The 20540-nt window shown below is 41.2% G+C and overlaps 1 protein-coding gene across 1 annotated transcript in view; it reads right to left on the reverse strand.

Moving 5' to 3' along the window:
* Positions 1 to 20540, reverse strand: part of SNTB1 (syntrophin beta 1) — a 112285-nt gene that overhangs the window by 20380 nt on the left and 71365 nt on the right. The window lies entirely within an intron of this gene.

A 20540-nucleotide genomic window follows, 5' to 3' on the forward strand; every position in this document is an offset into this window, starting at 1 on the left:
TTTGGATCAGAAAGTCATCATATAGATTTCCCCTGAGTTAAAGTTGCTTGTATAATTATTCTGTTCACATACAGTTTTTCATGCATGTGTTCCATGAATATTGCACCAATATGAATGCAGCAGTAATACAAAATAGTTATCACTCCTAAAGGGTTTTCAGGATGATTTGCCTTGAGCCTTAAATCCTCTAGAGCTGTATAAGAAGTGCATCCTTGATCCTTCTATCTTGATGGAGCCTAACACTCTGCATTTCCACTGCAGCAGATTAAAGATAAGAAACATAAGGGAGTGAAAAACCCAGCATCACATAAACTTTATTCACTTTACCTTAAGTAAAAATATATTACTCAACAACATGAGAAAAGTTTAAAATTCTCGTGTGCTGTCTTGACATCCACAGAAACTGATTAAACACACAGAAATCCAAGTCCAGGGGACTCAAAAAGGGAAAAAATGGTAATTAATCTATTTTTGAAATCTCAACCATGACCCACAATCTTCCTGCTATGCATGAAGTTGGGATTTGAAGGTCCATAAGTAAGAGCTATTCTTCAGTAAGACAGGAGATTCTAACTTCCTGATAATGTTAGGAATCTTTCCAAGGAAAACCAAACAGGCAGTATGCACAGTAGATGGCAAACCCCACACCATTTGTTAGGACACTGATTGCTTTTCATCTTAGTTAAGCTGACCATTGTGGTTTAAGAAGTATGCTGGTGCTTCCTGGGTAAAACACATTTTCTTCTGTTGCAATGACTTCAGACCATGACAGCACTGTGTGAAATTAGAATAGCAGTAATTTATGATAGCAAAGCTTTGTAAATAGCAAAGGTCCACTCCTGAAATGATAGTGTTGAACCAAATTACTTCTGCAGAAAAATCTACACTTTGCTATCTTTTCTTGTTTTCATTTTTATTGCTTCTCAGAAATTGCTAGGGGAGAGCAGGGAAGGTAAGAAGACATTTCATTGCTCAAGGGCAGTGGCCAACCTGTAAGTCACAAGGACACAGAGAGATGCAAGTCAGACACACAGGAAGGTCAGCACAGCTCCACTGGCCACTGAGGCTCATCAGGAGATAGTGGGCAGCTAAAGTTCAACTGCCCTTCAAAGACAATTTGGCTGGGAACAAACCTGGACTGGAAGAGGTCACATTTTTAGTACTGCTTGTTGAAGAGGCACAGGGGAGGTAGGACTGAAGGGAGAGAAAGACCCTTAACCCCAGGCTTTTCTAATAATTTCTACTGATTGAACAAATGAATGGAAAGCCTGAAGAGTAGGGGTGAGCACAAACCTGCTATTTATAAGCAAGAAACTGTAGAAGTGGAGGCAATCACAAGTACTTACCTCCATGACCTGTCAGCAACTGTTTGATCTGCAGCACCAGTGTTTCACACAGCAACCTGTCTCTCTTCCAGCATGCTCACAACCACACATTCAGGATAGAAGTGAAGATGCTATTAGCAGACACCATTGGATCTTTTGTGTGTGCATGCATAACTTATATGTGAGGTGTCTGGGCTCTTCAGACTGCATGTGAGATTAGCTGTAAACTTGCTTTCTGAAACATGTCTCATGAACATATCACCAAAAAGCTGCTGAAGCAGCTATCTGAAGTTTAATAAATATTTAAATAAAAATCACAGAATTAAAATGTGGTAGAAACTGTACTTCTAAGATGGAGCTTAGTTTTGCGAGAGGTGAACAGCTGTATTGTCTCCAAAATAATCACTGGACCCCAAAGCACTAAAAACCTAGTGCTAGGAGAAAAGCCTGTACTTCTCTTTAAAATGGAGCAGTCTCCTTCCTCCACTAAGCCAGGCTTGCCCTGTGAAAAACCAAGAAGGAGCACAGCACAGTTGGGTGTCTTCTGCTTCAGTCCATGGAACTATTTTGCACATCAGGGTCAGCCACAGAAGGAAAGGGATTCTACTTTGTGTTGGAGGCTTTGGAAGCTCTACCACCTCTGCTGTGCAACTGCTCAAGAGCAGATATTGTTACTTAGTGGTGGGGGAAACAGGTATGCTCCAGGATACCAGGAACAGCCACTGATCCCTGCCATGCCCTGCAGGTTCCTGTGTGCTGGAGCTGTGCTGTGAGCAGAGTGCTCTGTTCAAGCCAAGGTGAAGCACTTTTTGAGGGAGTACATCATCATCAGTGGGGCATAATGGTAATTGTACCAGAGCAGAATCCATGTGCAGACAGGATCGTTTCCACTCACTGTCCCTGAAGGGTCTATAATTTGCAATTGAATATAACCTTTGCTGATCAAATGGGTTCCACATTAAGATAAATGAGTAATAATATCCGTTGCCTCAAAAGATACAAGCATGTCATCTTTCAATCCTGTAAAAGTGTGTGGATTTCTAAATATCAGCTCAAGAACACTTTTCAACAGCATCCAATCAAATGTGATGCTGGAGGTGGACTTTTGACTTGAAAGCAGCCTGCAGATTTTAACGATGGCTGAAACATGAAAAATGGAATTTGAAATTATTACAGTGTCTATTTGGTGAAGGACAGGTAATCATCAATGTCTACGTTAAAACTATAGTGACTGAAATCTGTCCCAGGAGATGTTCTGTGCCTTTGTCTACCACATTGTCTTCCCTAGTATTCACTCTCAGAAATAATGGCCCATCATGATTGGTACCTTTTGAAGACTGACAGATTTGACTATTTTACTCAAGGGTCATAATAAATCACAAGTGCTGGAAGAAAAAATAGTAGGGAAGCAACAGAGAGAACAAACAACATGTTTGGTTCTCATTGTTATTATGTTGTCTGAAGGACGATCCAGAATACTGTGTCATGTCAGTCCGTGTGTCACTGATCAATAGTCAGCAATACTGATAGGCTGCAATGCAACTAACAACCTCGAGCAAATGAGTGAATTCAAAAAACAATTAAAATCTGTATGCTATGCTTCATCAACTGGAATTTTGAGCATGGTGAGAAATATTTGGAAGCCTTATTAAAAAAGCAAAAATTCAATTAGAATTCTTTTAAAAATCACTTAATTTTGAAATAATGTGGAGCAGCCGCAGATGTCCAAAAAATTTGGTGAAAATTAATCACAATTTGGAATCCAAATCTACTTATTAAAACTTATCACAAAAAAGCCCTTATACTTGTCTTTTTTTTCCTGATTTGTTTATTTACCTAGTTGTCAGCTTCAAAGCCATTCAATTATTTGAAACTTTTTTTAGAATGGTTACAAAGTCTGTGCTTCTATCATCATGACAGACCTCCACAAGCTATCTAAGAAACTCAAGCAACATGCCTGTTTCAGTTTTTGGGGTTTTTTTTTGGGGGGGGGGGGTAGGGAGGACAGAGGAGAAACTTAAACATGCACTTTTCATTTTGATTTATCATATCCAACATTTTCTGATGGGCAGGACTATTTTTTTCCCCAGAAAGCCAGCTGAGCTGGCTCTGAGAGACCTCTGTTCACCAGAGGTATTCAGTTTGCTGCACCTTGGCAGGCAGTATGGACAGCTGGGAGAACATCCAGCAGGTCTTCCTGGTGGATCTTGGCATGGGTGGATCCCAGGGTGCCAGTAAAGGTAAGAAATGAACAGCTATTCCATTTAATAACCAATTCACTTTCTTTCACTACTTAATGAAGACAAAACTAAATTTAAAATCTTTGCCCTTTCGTAGAGTTCTGTTTGATTTGCGATTTGTTAGTTTTCTAAAGAATGTGTACAGAAGACAAATGGTATCTAACCAAAAGTGCCACTTTCCCCACTGAAAAACTGAGCATGTAATTTTTGTGTCTTCCAGAAGGAAGGCAGAAATCAATCCAAGCCAGTCACTGGTTCAGAAATATGAATGCTTAGGTTCATAGAAAGAGGGCTGAAGATAGAATCATAGAACCATATAAACACAGAATGTTTTAGCTGGAAAAGACCTCTAAGAGCATCAATTCCAACCATTAACCCAGTTCAGAGGGCTTGGTACTCAAATAACAACTGGTCTTACCATTAAAGACTGAGACAAAGAAGGCTTTAAATACCTCAGCTGTTTCCTCATCCTTTGTTACAGTGTGTCCCCCCACCTCCAATAAGGGCTCTCCTTAGTCTTCCTTTTTTTGCTGATGAATTTATAGGAACATTTTTTATTGTCTTTTACGACAGCAGCCAGGTTAGGTTCTACATGGGCTTTCACCCTTGTAGTTTTCTCCCTGCGTAACCTCACAACATTCTTCATTCCTCCTGAGTTCCCCATCCCATCTTCCAAATGTCATAAACTCTCCTTTTTGTCCCGAGTTCCAGTCAAAGCTCCCCATTCAGCCAGGTTCATCTTCATCCCCACCAGCTCATCTTTCAGCACACAGGGAGGGGCTGCTCCTGTGCCTTTAGGATTTCCTTCCTGAACACTGTCCAGCCTTCCTGGACTCCTCTGCCCTTCAGGGCTGCTTCCCAAGAGATCCTCTGAACCAGTCTCCCAAGTGGATGAAAGTCTGCTCTCCAAAAGCCCACACTTTTGGTTTTGCTGACGCCCCTCCTTATTTCTCCAAAAACTGAAAACTCATTTTGTGATCGCTGTGCCCAAGACAGCCTCCAGCCATCAGATCACATCATCCCATGGCATGACATGACATGATCACACCACATCCCACCAATCCTTCTCCATTCCCAAACAACAGGTCTAGTCAGGTGCCTTCCTGAACTGGCTCCCCCACCAGCTGTGTCACTCCAGGAACCTCCTAGATGACTTGAAAGATGAACACTGCTCAGGGGAGGACTGCCTTTGTTCTCAAGATTTGTCTAGCCTGCTCTTTAAAAACTTTCCTGACAGAAATCCTCAGCTACTGTATTGTAGTCCTAGGCCAGTCTCACCATTAGGAAATCTTTGCCCATACTGGAGCACGTGCCACTGTGGTCCTGGGGTTACTGTGAGTTCAGGTATCTTTACATGCTTGGCAGACTAACAGAAAATTTGAATTTGCTTTTTTAGCTAAAAGTAGTTTTAAGATAGTCTTTACTGTAACCCTGCCAAAGTAATTCCAGGAGAGCAATGGTCACAGAGGAAATGGGAAAGAGGGAAGAATGCAGGAGAGGAAGTTCAGAGCTAGAGGATGACTGCAGTTTGTCACTGCTCTCTGATTTGCTGGCCAGCTGTCACCACTAGCTGTGTGGCACATGAACAAACACACACATCCCTAATGATGCAAAAATAGCTGGCAAGGCAGCTTAAATAGGAAAGCACTGTTACCAACTGCAGTCAGCCAAATTTCCCTTGGGGATGTCAACTGGAGCTCGAAAATCAGTCTGAGGTTTGCCTGGTATTTAAAATACATTTTTAATTCTTGCTGATACATCAAGCCTTTTTGCTTTGCTGACATTCCATAGTTTCAAGCTTTTCTCTGTGGCTAGGAACATACAATAAAAATGAGAGCTCAGCTTTCATAAACCCTATTTATTTCAGAAGATGCAGTCAAAGAAATGTCCCTAAAGTAAAAGTATTTAAGCTATGAGGTTGCCACCTATAGCCAGGATGTGAGCTGCCACTTCCCAAGAGGCATGACTTTCCCAGATCTGATACTGTTTATATTACAAGACCAGGCAAGATCACAGCCCAGGCGTTTACAGCAACAACTCTTTTAATTAATCTGCTATCTGAAAAAAAAAAACCCAAACAAAAAAGCCCCCACCCAAATATTGAAGGCCACTTTACAGCAACAACTCTTTTAATTAATCTACTATCTGAAAAAAAAAAAAACAAAAACAAAAACAAAAAAAACCCCACCCAAATATTGAAGGCCATGTGTTAATAGAAATTATGAATATTCAACTGAAGGAAGACAAATAAAGAATACTGCACTTGGCAGTTACCTATGCTGAGATTTAAATTAGCCACACAGGACAAATGGCTTTAGTGCTGTGCCATGTTATTTCATCTAGATTCCTTTAAAATACACAATTGGGGCCATCAATCTACAGAACTAAATCCCACAAATATCAGCAAATTACATACTGTAAACTATACAATTTTTAAAGCTAATGCTTTCTATCTGTTCCAATTGTCAGTATTTCATATTTTTAAAATAATTACAGCATTAAACTACTTTCAGAAAATTGTACTGAGAAGCAATTTTTAAAGCTAATGCTCTCTATCTAATTGTCAGTATTGCATATTTTTAAAATAATTACAGCATTAAACTACTTTCAGAAAATTGTACTGAGAACTGAACATCCTTGTAGAAGAAAAACTTGGGATGAATGAAGTTAATCTCCAAAGTTAGTACAACCAGATTGCATGCTACAGGTTATCTACCTGTGAAGCCAGGATGAGAAATTAAGGTTTCAGATTTAAGAAATAACCCTGAGATACATAATTTAATAAAATAAAGAATTTCCTGGTAACAGCAGTAGACTTTCAGATCTCTTTACAAACATATCATCTATCCAAAGAGAAATTATTTTTGGCACAAGAGACATACGATCTCACAAACCAACTGATTTGATCAATGGAAGTTTCTTTCCTGCTGTGGGCTAATAAATCACCCCAGCCAGCAAGTGCCAGCCATTTACAGTATGAGCTGGCTGAGGATAACTTGAACATCACAGAGCTGCTATAACTTCTGCAACTACAAGAAAGTGGAAACTCCAAGAAGATAAACATGTGTGGATATTACCATGTCACTAAATCTAATTCCACCCTTGGTGTTAGAAATATACTTGCCCTAAAGGAAAATTTCACTAGGACATTTGAGAAATTATTTCTCTTGTTTTTATTCCTAAAACAGAGATAAATATTTGCCTATTTGTTGAGATTTCTTTTGTAGTCTGTACTGGCCTAAGCATCTCATATATTGGTAAAAAAAATCTTAAGTAATTTAGTTGAGTAACACTGCAAAAAGAAAATTGGGAACTATGTATTTCTTTACCTAGTTACATGCTAATATTCACATCACCAATTTTAGAAGTAGAGCAAATGGGATTGCACTGGCTATCATATCAGCAGTTTCATACCAAAATTTCTGGATTTTTAAATACACTGTCCTCTTTGTTGTTTTTTTTTTCTTTCCTTAGCCATATGGAAAACAGGCACAATTAACTATTTGTCAGAAAACAATCTATTAATTAACACGATTCTGTGTGAATGGGCTGAAAATCAGGGTCTTTGCTTGCCAAAAAGCTTCCATTTCTGCCTCATGTTTGTGCTCTGAACTAAACATAGCTATAGATACACAGCTTGACACAACTGACCAAGGCAGGAAAGAACAACTGCTGCCACAGTTTTTCAGAACCAGCAGCCATTGAGATTTTCTAAAGATAGGCAGGGGGTCAGGAGATCTTCACCTCTGCATCTCCTAAAATTCTTTACTGACAGATCCTTGATTGAACTGGGCAGCAACAGATGAAATCCTAATTAAGACGTTTAAATTTGTGACAGAGCTTGAAAGAGAAAAGATTTGAGGGGGGAGGACAGAGAGTAAGTTGCAGTGTTTTTAAGGCTTAACCTTAAAAATATAGGGTCTGACTTCAATGATATTTATATCCTTTCAGTTCTACTGACGTCAATGGATTTACTCCCAAATTATGCCAGATGGAAATCAGGCTAGCTATTACAACATTTTCATGCATATAACTAGTACCCCTTTAAATGCACCATTTGTTCAAAAGTACATTCTGAGACAGCAGGCATGCTCAGAGAGCCCAGCCACCATCAGAGGCAGGGGCAGCCAGTGATGGGGATGGTGAGGCTGAGCTGCAGAGTGATAGAAGGGGAAGAGAAAGAGGAGATCTGGAGCAAACTTCACATGCACATAACCTTTGCTGCTGCTGCTGAATCCTGGGCACTAAGCTGATGATGTCTGGGGCTGCCACAAGGCAACATGGTGGCTATTTGCTTCCCTACAAGAAAAGCAGTCTGTGATCTCTGTTACCTCTGAGACTGGTATTCTTATAATTCATTTTTTAGCACAACAGCCTGTAATGCTATTGTTTCCAAAACTGTGAACCACTTTGCAGGTCCACACAGGTGTGTAACCATTATCAGTTAGTGGTTGCCTCCTTGTCAATGTTTTTCAGAATTGTTCACTCACTTGAATGTCATCCTGTAACCACAACCCATTCCTTCTGCTGGCACTTACAAATATCCAAGCAGCTGTTTCAAGTTATTTGAAGAGGGTAGAGACTGAAGTTTTACTTGATGTATCCGGGCTAACGAACATGATTATTTCCATGACCTTTGTTGAGTGCAAACTGAGTCCAATCTGAAGAAAAATAAGAGAGGAGCTAAAATTCCTCTCTTTGAAGTCTTCTTGCAGCTGTGAAGAGTTAATCTTATATGACTATGAAAGGTTCACAGAAGGCTGGTCTTATTCTTGCCAGTACAGAAGATTTCAATATCTTCCAACCCACTCAACATTTTGTACACCTGTCTATACCCAGAGCTCTCTGCAGTTCATCTATTCATCATCTGCTCTTTCCACTGTCATCTTCCTCCAGGCTCCCCTGGCTCAGAATCTTCCAAGCTCTTCCAGTGCTGTCCCACTCTTCCCTTTCCCCCAGCTCTAATTGTCTTTCTGCATGCATCCATTTGGCTTATGTCCCAGAGGAGCAATATCAGATGTTTTGTCCCATGTTTCCTTCTTCCTCTTCTTGCCTACTCACATGGTTAGAGTTTGGAGCAGTGTCTGCTGCTATTGGTACCACTTCTGCTGCAATCTCACACCATGGCACTCCAGCTTTGGCTATAGTCTGGGCACTTTCATACTAACATAATTATTAGTATTATGTTATTAGCCACAACAACCACCCCCAGAACCCGTGCTACTCTCTTTCTCATTTCAAACTCTTGCAACATAAAAGGAAGAATCCAACAGCAAGTCAGCTCATCCTCAATAGCCAGCCTTCCCAAAACCCACAAAACCAGACAAAAACATCTCATAAACGGTTCTCACACGGCCCCATTTAAGCTGTGCAACCCCTTTCCAATCTGCTCCTCTTTGCAACACTTCCAGCTTCTTCTATTCTTCCAGTTGCCTTTGCCTTGTTAACACATGCCTACAGTTTTGGGCAAGCAGATTTAAACCTCTGTTTTGAAAATTTATGTAGGAGAGTATTACTGTATGCTGTAGCTCTGTGATTCAGCAATCCAAAGAACACAGCAATAATAAGCATTTCTTATGTGGAATGAATACATGTATATGTTTAAACGTGAAGTTTTAACATATTCCCCAACCTGAAGAGGGAATGCACTAAATTTCCCAGGGTGACAGAAGCCAGAGACAACACCATAAACTATTTATTCCATAATAATGCACAAGCTTTTCATTCCACAAACAAATAGGTAAGCTTCTATTCCCGTAGCAGGCTTCTCCTCAAAGTGAACCTTTTAGAGCCATTTCCATAAACATCACTGGCATTTCCAGCATGAAGTACAAAAGAGCAGCTATAGCCACACTATGCTTCGGCAGCTACTCTGGCCAATGTCTGCAACTATTTTCAGCACAAGATCAACAAATGAATGTTTGTACAGCAGCATTTGCTCAGCAGAAATGTATAAACAAAAAAAGCTCCAAGAATAACACAATGTGTTCACACACTTTCAGGAATCTTCACTGCAGCTAATAGTCACTAGTAATTAAAACCCAGGTGCTTCCTTCCAGCAGGGCTACTGGTACTGCAGGAACACCTGAAACTCAGGGGATCCAGAAACATCTGAGAAAACCTTTGACAAGTCCATTTGTCTTCAATGTGACACATTGAGAGCAGAAGGTCCAAACCCCCAGACATATGTCCTTCAGACATACATGCACTTTGGCTCCAGATCCCCTCTTTGCACCCTGACTATTGAACAGGCTCACTGCACAGGCCAGCAATGCCACAGCAATGCACAATGGGCATTGCTGGCCTGTGCAGTGAGCCTGTTCAATAGGACCTGCAGAGAACTTCGCTCTTCTAGCAGGTCCTGGTTTGGATACTTCTACCTCCTTCTCACCCTGCTCCTCTCAGCTGTGTCCTATCTTGCTTCCAAAGTCTAACATGAAACCAAAGATCTCTAGATCTCTATGGATTTGGGGTTTTTTCCATTTGATTTCCCTGGATTCTCTATTTGAAGCAGTAATGGTCTTTCAGCCTTATTAATCAGTTTTCATTGCACACAGAGGACACAAAACTGTGTGTGATCTGCAGAAATCAAATTTTTTCTGTCTCTATTTCTCTGTCCCTTACATGTGGTTGGTTGGAGCTTACATTAAAATTAAAATTGAAAATGTTGCTTTTGTACTAGTCATTGAGTAATTCTTCCTTCCTTTCCTAACCCTTCAAGTGAGGAAAGCAGTCAGTACAAGGATATTGTGCATGTTGGGATTTTTGTCTGTCTCTCCATAAGGATGTAATACTGTCTCTCCCTAGATTTACAATTGTAAAATGAGGTCAAAATTTTGTCCTTTGAGGGAAGTGTTGCTTTTGGAAATGATCAGAAACACCTTCCTTCTAAACAAGGGATGGTGCAGTAATTCAACAATCAGTCTTAAGAATTTTACTTATGAATAAAGGTGAACTTTGCTAAAGTATTGCTAAATAAAGTATCTACTAATTAAAAAAAAACAAAAAAAAAACACACAAAAACCCCTCAATGCTCCCAAATTCCTTGCAATGCCATTATAGTCATTGGATTGTAAGCTCTGACAAGGTTAAATCTAATGTTATTCAAAGGCTGCTCCCCGAAGCAGATTCCCTTTTGGTAGTAGAATCATTGTCTTACTGTTTAAACATTCAGGCTTTCCTCTCTATTTCACACTTCATAAAGCACCTTTATGGTACTGAGGTGATTTTTTTTTTTTCCCAAACAGAACAGAAGGCAGTTTGTTTTTCCAGCTTTGATTAAATCCTACATCCCACAAGCAGTGAACCTGTGATACTGCCCCAGTGTTTTTATTGTCTCCCTCTATTAAGATGCCAGCACGGAATGTCTTTGCTGCGTTCTGCTCCGAGCCTGCCGAAGGCGCTCCGGGCCTGAGGTTAATGTGTACACAGCACAACTCATTAGCCCTGCATTACTATCTGAGCCAAAAATCAACGTGATTGATCCAACAATATGTTTGGGCTGGGGACTCAGACTCAAATGAGGTCTCACCAAAAGCAAAGGTCAGCAACTTGGCACAAATTTCACTGTGCACGGAGAAAGCTTTTCTTCCAAACTATTCATCAGGGAAGGTACAAATGACAACTAATATGGGCCTCATTAAAAATGAGTGGAGGAAACCCCTTGGAGAGGACAAGGCTCCCTTGCTATCAAATTTCTTTTCAGTCCTTTTCTAAAGCTTTTATTTACGTTACAGTAAAGACAATGTGGAGCTTAAAGATAGCTGTGGGGCTTGGGGTTCAGGAGACTCGTTAGACTAATTATCATGATGTGCACTATCAATTACGGTCCACTTAAGAAGAGAGGGTAATTCTGCAGGCTGAAGTAAATCTTTGGAACTGAAGAATCTGGAGTAAAGGGAATAAAAGGTTGTTTTGGTTTTTTTATCAGCAATATTTTTTTAATGTTAAAACCCTGCTGTCAAAACATTTCCCATCTTAAAATAACTAAAATAAAACAATCATTAATTGAAGAGTGGGAGAGAGAAGAGGAATGATACATGAAATTGAAATTGAAACCTTTTCAATTGTGGATTTGTTTCAAGTACAGTTCTTACAAGGATTTCACCAACACTCAAGCACTTTTGCCACAGTCAAGCCCTGAAATCAGAACTTCAAAATATGCTATTTTACATATGGTATCAGCATGCTCCTTCTTCCTCCGTAATGAAGGGTGTTGAAAGTATTATTGATACAACAATTAGACTATGAGAAATACTTCCCTGCAGTCTACAGAGTTGCTGTGTTGCAATATAATTGCCTAATGGCACACTTTTTTAAGGGTTCTCATGGTATTACGGAGTAAAATTTTATTTTTACAGGATTTGTTAATGAGGTAAAAGGCTGGTACTAATAGTCTTAAGAATTCGTTACATAACCAGAGTTTGAGCATTAAAACTGAACAGGATTTGTAGAGTAGGCACTGAGTGAATGTCTTGCCACACTGAAAATTGTAATGCATGTAATTTTTCCTTCTTCACTGTTCTTTTGAAACTCTCTTATTCTTCTAAAGGTCAATCCCTCTTCCCAACAGAGAACACAACTTCTCCTCAAAATATAGTTAGAAAATCTGTTTATTTCCCTCTGTTAACAGTTTGGCAAAACAGCTTTCAAGGCATATTGCTCCTGCTTGGACCAGCAGTGCCACTCTGCTCTTCCACAACAGCCCTCCAACATCAACCAGCTCATCTGTCCTAGTAGCACTTGTGGGTGGAGATAGCACTCCTCTGACTGTGAGCTGAGTGGTGAGCGTGATGGGGCAATAATATGCAAAAAGAGAGCAAAAAATCCGAATGTTTCCTTCTAAATTAGGGTATTTTTACACAGAATAGCTCTACTTTTGCCAGTTTTCTCTGGGGATCAGCTGAGGGGCCTGGGGGGAGAAGAAGGGCTGCAGTGCAAAGAAGCTTTTTTATGGCCAGTTCTGCTGCTTTCTGATCTATTTATTCATGCCATTAATCAAAAAGCTGAAACAGGAGTATTGTTATGCTAGAAAAAAAAAACCAAAGAAATGATGACTGGGGTGAGAGGAATTCACACTGGGCAAAGCCTGAAGGTCAACACTCCCCTAACAGGCCCCTCCATTCCCTTGAAGGTGATTTTTAACTTCAGGAGACAAAACCAGCAAATGAGAACCAGGTAGTCAAGAGACTTTTGTCAAGAGACAAAACCAGCAAATGAGAACCAGGTAACTTTGAACAGAGAAAATGCAGCTTGATGGGAATTTAATGCCTGAAAAATCCAGGATTCTCTAAGACAGACAATCCCTTTCTTTTTACGCTTCTAACATGCAGCCTGTAAGCAGAAAAATGCAGAGAAATGAGCAAACAGAGTGCAAGGGCACAGCTCTTGCAAAACAGTGTTTGCCAGCACCCCCACACTGCAGGGCTGTGTACTCAGGGTGGATCAGCCCTGGGGATGTAAGCATGTCTGCTTGTCCCATGGAAGTGAAGGGGGATCCAGGGGCTGAGGGTGTCCCCAGCTCTGCTCGGGCTGCGGTCAGTGGGGTCAGTGCTCAGGGCTTTCCTGTTGCTCAGACTCCATTTGCCTTGCTCTTTGTTTCAGCTGAGTTTGCCCCAAACTATTGCCTTAATGGCAGCTTCCTCTCCCTGAACAACCACTGCGCAGCATCCCCAAATGCCCAGGATGAGCTCCACACCTTCCTCAACCGCTGTGCTAGTCTGGTTTCTCCCACCCTGCATCCCACAGCTGGGCAAGAACAGGTGCTCCCCTTTCCTAACCCACCACTGCTGGCACCCTACTTGCACAGTGGCAGGAGGCAGAAACACACTGGGGCAGAAGCAGATCATTTATTTTAACACTTAAGCACTTAAAACAATTAGGAGGGCCACCCTCCACTCCCTACTGACAGCAGTACTGGATATGGGTTCAGTAGAGGTCTCTGCTCCCTATGCAACATGTTTTATAAAGAAGGTTCATGTTGCATTTAAATCACATTTGAATACCAAAGAGCATCACTGCCTGCAATTCCTTCTCTATCTTTCTTGCAATATTTTCTGTCAGAGGCTGAGAGAAAAAAGGAACCTTTTCTCCTGCTTCTGAATGAAGGGGATCAAAGTCTTCCTTCACATCACACCTGTATCTTCGCTGTTTTTTTTTTTTTCAAATGAACTGTACCGCAAATATGTTCAAACAGAGGATTTCAAACCTGTGCAGCCCCAAAAGGTGAGATGACCCAGCATGTGCACAAGGGGAGCTGGACCCTTTTGGACAGATCAACTGCAACTGCCAAGGCAAAAGATGGAAATGCCCAACATCCTGAAAATTTAGCAAAATCCAGGAAGTATACCTCAACCACCAAAATCTAGAAAGCTCCTTGTCCAGCAAAATCCAACCTAGCGAAACAGCAGTTCCAGTTTGGGTTAACTAGAACTAAGTGTTAAGTTATTACACTGGGGCAGACACACTGAGCAAAGAAGCCAGTGCTCAGAACCACATCAGGATGTGCTCCAGACCACACCAGGATGTGGCTCCACAGCTACCACCCTGTTCTATTGGAGAAACCAAGAGAAACAGCTCCCACATGTCAGGAAGGCACTGAACTCCTCATTTCCTTCCAGCATCCTCTCCCTCCGTTCAAGCTACAGTCCAGCATTTCCCCTCTCAAACCCTACCAGGTTTGCCAGACACCTGCAGAGCTCCCTGTCACAGCAGAGCTGTGTGGATCCTGCCTGGGGCTGGTGTCCCCTGCCTGTGCAGGCATAGCTGACAGATCAGCAGCCACACCTCAGGCTCAGAATTCTTCCTGATGCAGGGAGGGAGAAGTTAATTAAATTCTATGGAGAGGAATGATTATAAAAAGAACTTTCTCATCATTCTAGGGTTCATAGGAACACCGACAGATATATGCTGTATGTTATGGAGAAAGCTAAGTCATCTGCAAGGACAGTCAGATCAAAGCTGAGGCAGAGGGAGAGCAGGAAGGATGTGATTACCTCTGCTGGGATCTGACCAGAACTAATCCAGCCTTCATGGGAAGGGCAAGGGGATATGCAGGGCCCAGTTCACACTGCAGCTCAACTTCTGGAAGAATAATTTAATACCTGAAGGCTACCACAGGAACAACAGTGCTCACTCACTATTTAACTGTGTTCTGTGATTATCTGATAGAGGGGTTTTCCTTCACTACAACAACCAAGTGCACTGCAGAAATACAGACTTTCAATTTCAAGTCCTTCATGCATTTACCACCATATTCCTGTAATTTTTCATTATTTACTTAAACCTGTCCTTCTTTCCATTCCCCTTGCAATGAGCACTTCACCTAATTTTATTATTTGCTCGTCTCTCATTGGCATGGGAAGAAATAGCATGTGTGTTAAAGATAAAGGCAAAGCCTTTAAAACAGTACAGTGAATGAAAAGGCTGTTTTCAGCCTGAGTTTTCCTTAATATAGCCATTTACTGAAGGCACTGAAAGCAAGGAGAGAACGATGTCACTGCTGGTAAAAACGGCCTGTGGAGGAGCCTCACTGAAGCTTGGAGAGGAAATTACTCTTCATGCTATTTCAGGTTTACGTCTTTCCCAAGAACAGGCTGATCGTTACCCCAGATAATGAAGACTGTTAATGTAATTAAGAACTCTGTTCTGGTGTTTTACAAAGCAAACAAATAAGATCCGGAATTAATAAGCTGCAAGGTTAAGTGACACAGGGCAAAACCAGGATTTTTCATTTGGATATAAGTGCTCCACAGCAAGTCATTAGCTGGTACTTAAAAGTGCAATTTCTAATTTAGGACACAGAGAAGGTTTTCCATTTGAGGTATGTGTAAACTCTAAAAGGTCAGATCAATTTTAAGATTATGACCAGATGTATATTATCGATATGAGAAATTGCATCCTTCTTTAGCCACAAAAAACAGGAGAGCAGGACCAAATTGCCTTGCTCTTCTTCCTGGATATTACAGGTGAGTAGTATTTCCAAACTTTTCTGTAAATCCCTTCCAAATAAATTAGTAATAGTATTTTTAGCAGACACCAATTTTTCTAGCAGTTTATTGATCTGGTTAAATCATATATTGATTTGTACAGGGTTAACACACAGTACAACCCAAAGCTTGCTGTACGTTCAGCCTAAACATGCACAGGTACTTTCCAGGCACAGAAGAGAGATCTGGGGATTAGTATAACGTGGATTTTATTCCTGAAAATGCTGCTGGTTCAGACTGTGCAGCCTGAATAAGGCAGCCACCCCAGAGAAACAGTGACACGCTGCCTAATGAAGCAGCAGCTTCCCAACCCCCTCCTCCTTGCCACAGGTTCTCATTACTTGTCTTGCACTGGGATTTGCCTCTGTCACAAAACCTGCAGAAAATTAATGGTGTCCCTCCAAAAGTAATGACCTCTCTACCAGAACTGCCACCACCATGATGGAAGAGCTGGGGGTGCTAAGGGGAACACTGGCAGCTGCAACCACAGACACAGCCATGCCACATTTTTTAAAATGCTGCCTAGCAGATGCTGTGCTTCATAAGAAGGTGGTTAAAGTCAGATACAAATAAAGAAAATCAGGTAACATCGGACACATAATGTTAAATAATGGCAAAATGTTTTAACTACGTGATGGGCTGGTGAATTTCTCATGCAAAGACATCCTAAGCTCACTTTTACAATTTGGAAACTATATAAATTTTTTTAACTAAAGATCTAAATTTCCTTGAAAACTCGTTTGTCTCTGATGAGAATAACAACATGGCTCTGTTGGTGTCTACTTATTTTGCTAACCTGTGAACATGCTTCCTAAGGAAATGGTAAAATTTTCATTTCATACTGGGGAAAGAAAAATAACCTCAACACTCTCATGTCATTTGCCTAAATCTTGTTTGGACAGCTTGCACGTCACACAATTTTGCTGTTACCACTAGCTCCTCTGAATTAGAATGAGAGCAGGGAGATAAATGTAATACTGCAATATACAGCTCGATACTGCGGATCACTCTGCTGTGACATGCCTTGCACTTCAGCACTAACACAATGATATGCTTATCTAAGGTTTGAGGAGACTGAACAGCCTTTAATATATTAACACACTTCATTTCAGAGATAGTGTCAGGAGCTGAAAAACAACTCTGGTTCACCATGCTGCTTTGGCTGTTTCCCCTCAGGTCTTTTCTCTCCTCTGAAACCCACACCAGATTTGTGGAAGCAGCAACACCCTCACCCTGCACAGGCAGAGCAACATGAACAGGAACCAAGTGCTGGGGTTCAGATCTAGTGAGAAAAGCCCATAAGGTCACTTTTTCTGCAGCTACAAAAATTAACATTCTGAAAGACAACTTGCAGGAATTCCTATTTTTAAGTTTCTCAAAGGAGCTTTCAGATAATTTTAAGAAGTCCACTGCCTGTAAGACATTTGACATCCGGAAAAGAGAACAGTCTCTGGCTGCAGAACTGCTTTTCCTTTCTTCCATGAGAAGTATCACTGGCACAGCAAGGACAGAGAGAGATGCACAGCTCAGGGTTTTATTCAGTTTTGGGTTTTTTTCTTAACTGACCCAGCTTGATGCTGGCGCCTGGCTGCAGTTTCAGCTGTCCCTGAAGCCAGTCATGCTTTTGCTTGTGTGGCTGACTGCTGAATTGGCAAAAGCTACCTTCACAAAATCCCTTTTGCCAGAACACCTTTTTGTGTTTGCATTAAAGAAGAAAAAATTTAGATAAAGCTTTTGCCAATAATATTTTGGTCTATTGCAGCAAATGTTACAGAGTGATAAAATAAACCACCATTTCCTCAGTGTTTTAGCTCTTCAGTTCAGAGCAGAATTTGCTCTTCATAAAGGAACTCAGCGGTAGATGGGTAAGTGTAAGGAGAAGAGCAACTATGCCTCTTTCAGCTCCTCTTTAAGTCATACAGAAGTATTAAAAAGTGTGGGGGGGAGAAAGCTAGGGAAGACATTTTTACAAGGACTGAAAGTGTTTCTGGAAGAGCAGAAAAAAAACGCATTTGGAAAAGCTCCTCAATTTAGATGACATTACCAACTTTTTTTTTTCTATTTGGTTGCTAAAAGTGTCTTTACAAGGAGCATTATAAAAATACAAGACTTGGAAAGATTAAACCCACATGTAACTATTCCCTCATGCTTTGCACAGCTGTTAAATGCACAGGTCTGGCTGAAGTGAAAAGACAAATACAGGAAACACAAAATGATGAGGAGTGCACACACCTCATTACAAACCAGCACTTGGTATTTCTCTTAGTTACAGAGAAGTTTTAGGACGCTGGTGACAAATACAACTCCCTAATCCTTGGTCAGCTTTAGAAACCTTCCTCATAAGGCCAAGGTCAGGACAAGGCTACTTCCTTAATAACAGAGGGAAGATGGCATCTCTAATGATTGCTTCTGGCTGTTTTTCTCCTTGCCTGTAAGAATGCCACAGAGAACATTTGCTTTCTTAAAGTGTTGCAGAGCTCTCCATTTACCTGCAGACAGAACCTCACTGCCCACCAGGAACCTGAAGGTGGAATTGCAAAATTGAAGTTTCAGGTTGAAGACCACAAGTTTAGTGCTTTCTTCACAGGGAAGTTCAGTTAAGGTGGTAGAATCCTGTTAGCATGCAATGGCTCAGTATCTTAGATAACCTACTATTTATTTTAATGTTACCCACCTGAGGGAGGCTTCCCTAATGAATCTATTTTTGTAGTGCCATGTAAGCTGAAGTTTAGAGCTAAGTTTAGAGCAGAGTCACATAAAAAAATATCAAACCAGGAAATAGCTTAATTGAAGCACAGAGTAATCACAGCAAATTACAGTGAAATTTCTATGGGATTACATTTTGCATTCCCCAAACAAGCAGAGGAATTCAGCTCACAATCTTCCCATTTTGCTGAGAATTCACTTTAAGGATATGCTATGTAAGTAACATAGTAAGATGCCATAAAAGCTGTGTCAAAACTTACAGTCTAAGATGTTTTTGTGACCCTGTGGGAAGCCCATGCTGGAGCTGGCTCCTGGCAGGACTGGTGGCCCTGTGGGACAGAGGTGCCCACCCTGGAGCAGGCAGGACCTGGGATGCTGCTGGGGACCCAGGCTGCAGCAGTTTGTGAGGAACTGCTGCCCACGGGAAGGACTCATGTTGGAGAAGCTCCTGGAGGACTGGCTCCAGTGGGAGGGACCCCACTCTGGAATGAGAGCAGTGTGAGGAGTCCTGCCCTGAGGAGGAAGGAGCAGCAGAGACAGGATGTGATGAACTGACCACATCCCCATTCGGGTCCACTTGTGCCACAGGGAGGGGAGAAAGGCAGAGAAAATCACAAGGGAAGAAGGGAGGGGAAAGGTTTTTTTAAGATTTGGTTTTATTTTCTCATTATCCTACTCTGGTTAGTTTGGTAATAAATTTAATTGATTTTCCCCAAGTTGAGTCTGGCCCGTGATGGTATTTGGTGAATTATATTTCCCTACCCCTAGATCAGCTCATAAGCCTTTTGCTTTCTCTCTCCTGTCCAGCTGAAGAGAGGGAGTGATACAGCAGCTTTGGTGGGCACCTGGCATCCAGGCAGAGCCAAAGAACCACACTGGTGTTCACAGGCACTTCCACAAATCACTGCAGAACTTGATCTTTTCCCACTAACAAACCCATGTTTTTTCACAAGGGGCACCTCTGGTCTGCAGGTCCCTCAGCTGCCTTGAACACCTCCTCTGAAACAATATACAAACAGCTGGCATATACACAGGATATGCAGGTTATCTCTTTCATCCAGGCTGTACAGCCCACAGCCCAGTAAGAAAATAAAGAGAATTTCCCATCACATTTTGCTACACGTGGGGATTTTCTCTGCTTTTCAACAGGTCTTCAACATGAGAGAAAGGTGGGAACTTTTGACATCTCTCTGTTACTACTGCACAGTTCTGGATGGTTTTTAGTGAAAAAAACAAGTTGCCTTTTCAGTAACAATGTCACTGCAAATCTCTCAAGACTAATTTTTGGTAACAGCCACCATAAATACACTGGAACATGCACAGAGCCACAGCATGACCCTAACAAAGGCAAAACAAGTTTCATCACTAAATTTAGAAAAACCTCAAAGCAGTCCATACTGAGTAATACAAAGTAAGATTTCAGCCCATAAGGGGAAAAAGAAAAGAAGGAGAAAGAGAGAAGCATTTCAGTGGGATACTGTGTATTAACTGTAAGAAATGGAAATTCATAAACCAGGAGCCATGTGTCCACTTAAGATGATCTGTGAATATTATACTTAAAAGATCTCTATGATCTACTACAGAACACTTACCCTGTCACATGAAAGCATTCTGCAACATAAGGGAAAACCCCTTATGTTCAGCTTTTTATTAGTTTATAGAAATACAAAAAGGAAACAAGATTAAAGATCCCATGGCTGTATAGCTTAATACTGCTAAAATTTACTTACCAATCCTTTGGTGTTTCAATCCCAAGTTATTCCCCCAAACTTTTACATTTTCTACAGCACTAAGCCAAGGAGTTTTCTTGTTGTCCCCACCCTGCGAGCTTGGAGGAAAAGATACAAAATCTGCCTGAAAGGCTTTGCAATCTTTGTGTCACTTCAAGTGGTGTAGAGTGATCCATGTTTTGCTAAAAATTAATGGTGTGCCTGTTTAAAGGACAGTAGATAGAAATATGGCACCCATGCCTGTGGATTCCGTATTTTCATCTACAAAATCCCAAAAAGAGATCAAACATACAGTATTTTTTTCAGGGCGGTTACAGTCAGTTTTGCACATCTGTGCTGGATGCACAGGTTGAAAGGGCAGTGTGTACACAGTGGCCATTTTCCACATCCCCCAGCTGGAGGGGCAGAGATGCTCTGAATGGCTGCCCAGGGAGCAGATGGATGGGAATTATTCCTAGGCACAATTCTAACACTGCTACCATAGCAAATCCACAGTTATCAGTTATCAGTGCCTAAAATGAAATCTGAGACTACTGAGTTAAAGTCAGACCA

The sequence above is a fragment of the Passer montanus genome, unplaced genomic scaffold (assembly GCF_014805655.1).
Source record: "Passer montanus isolate IOZ18808 unplaced genomic scaffold, ASM1480565v1 scaffold33, whole genome shotgun sequence".
Classification (NCBI taxonomy): Eukaryota; Metazoa; Chordata; class Aves; order Passeriformes; family Passeridae; genus Passer; species Passer montanus.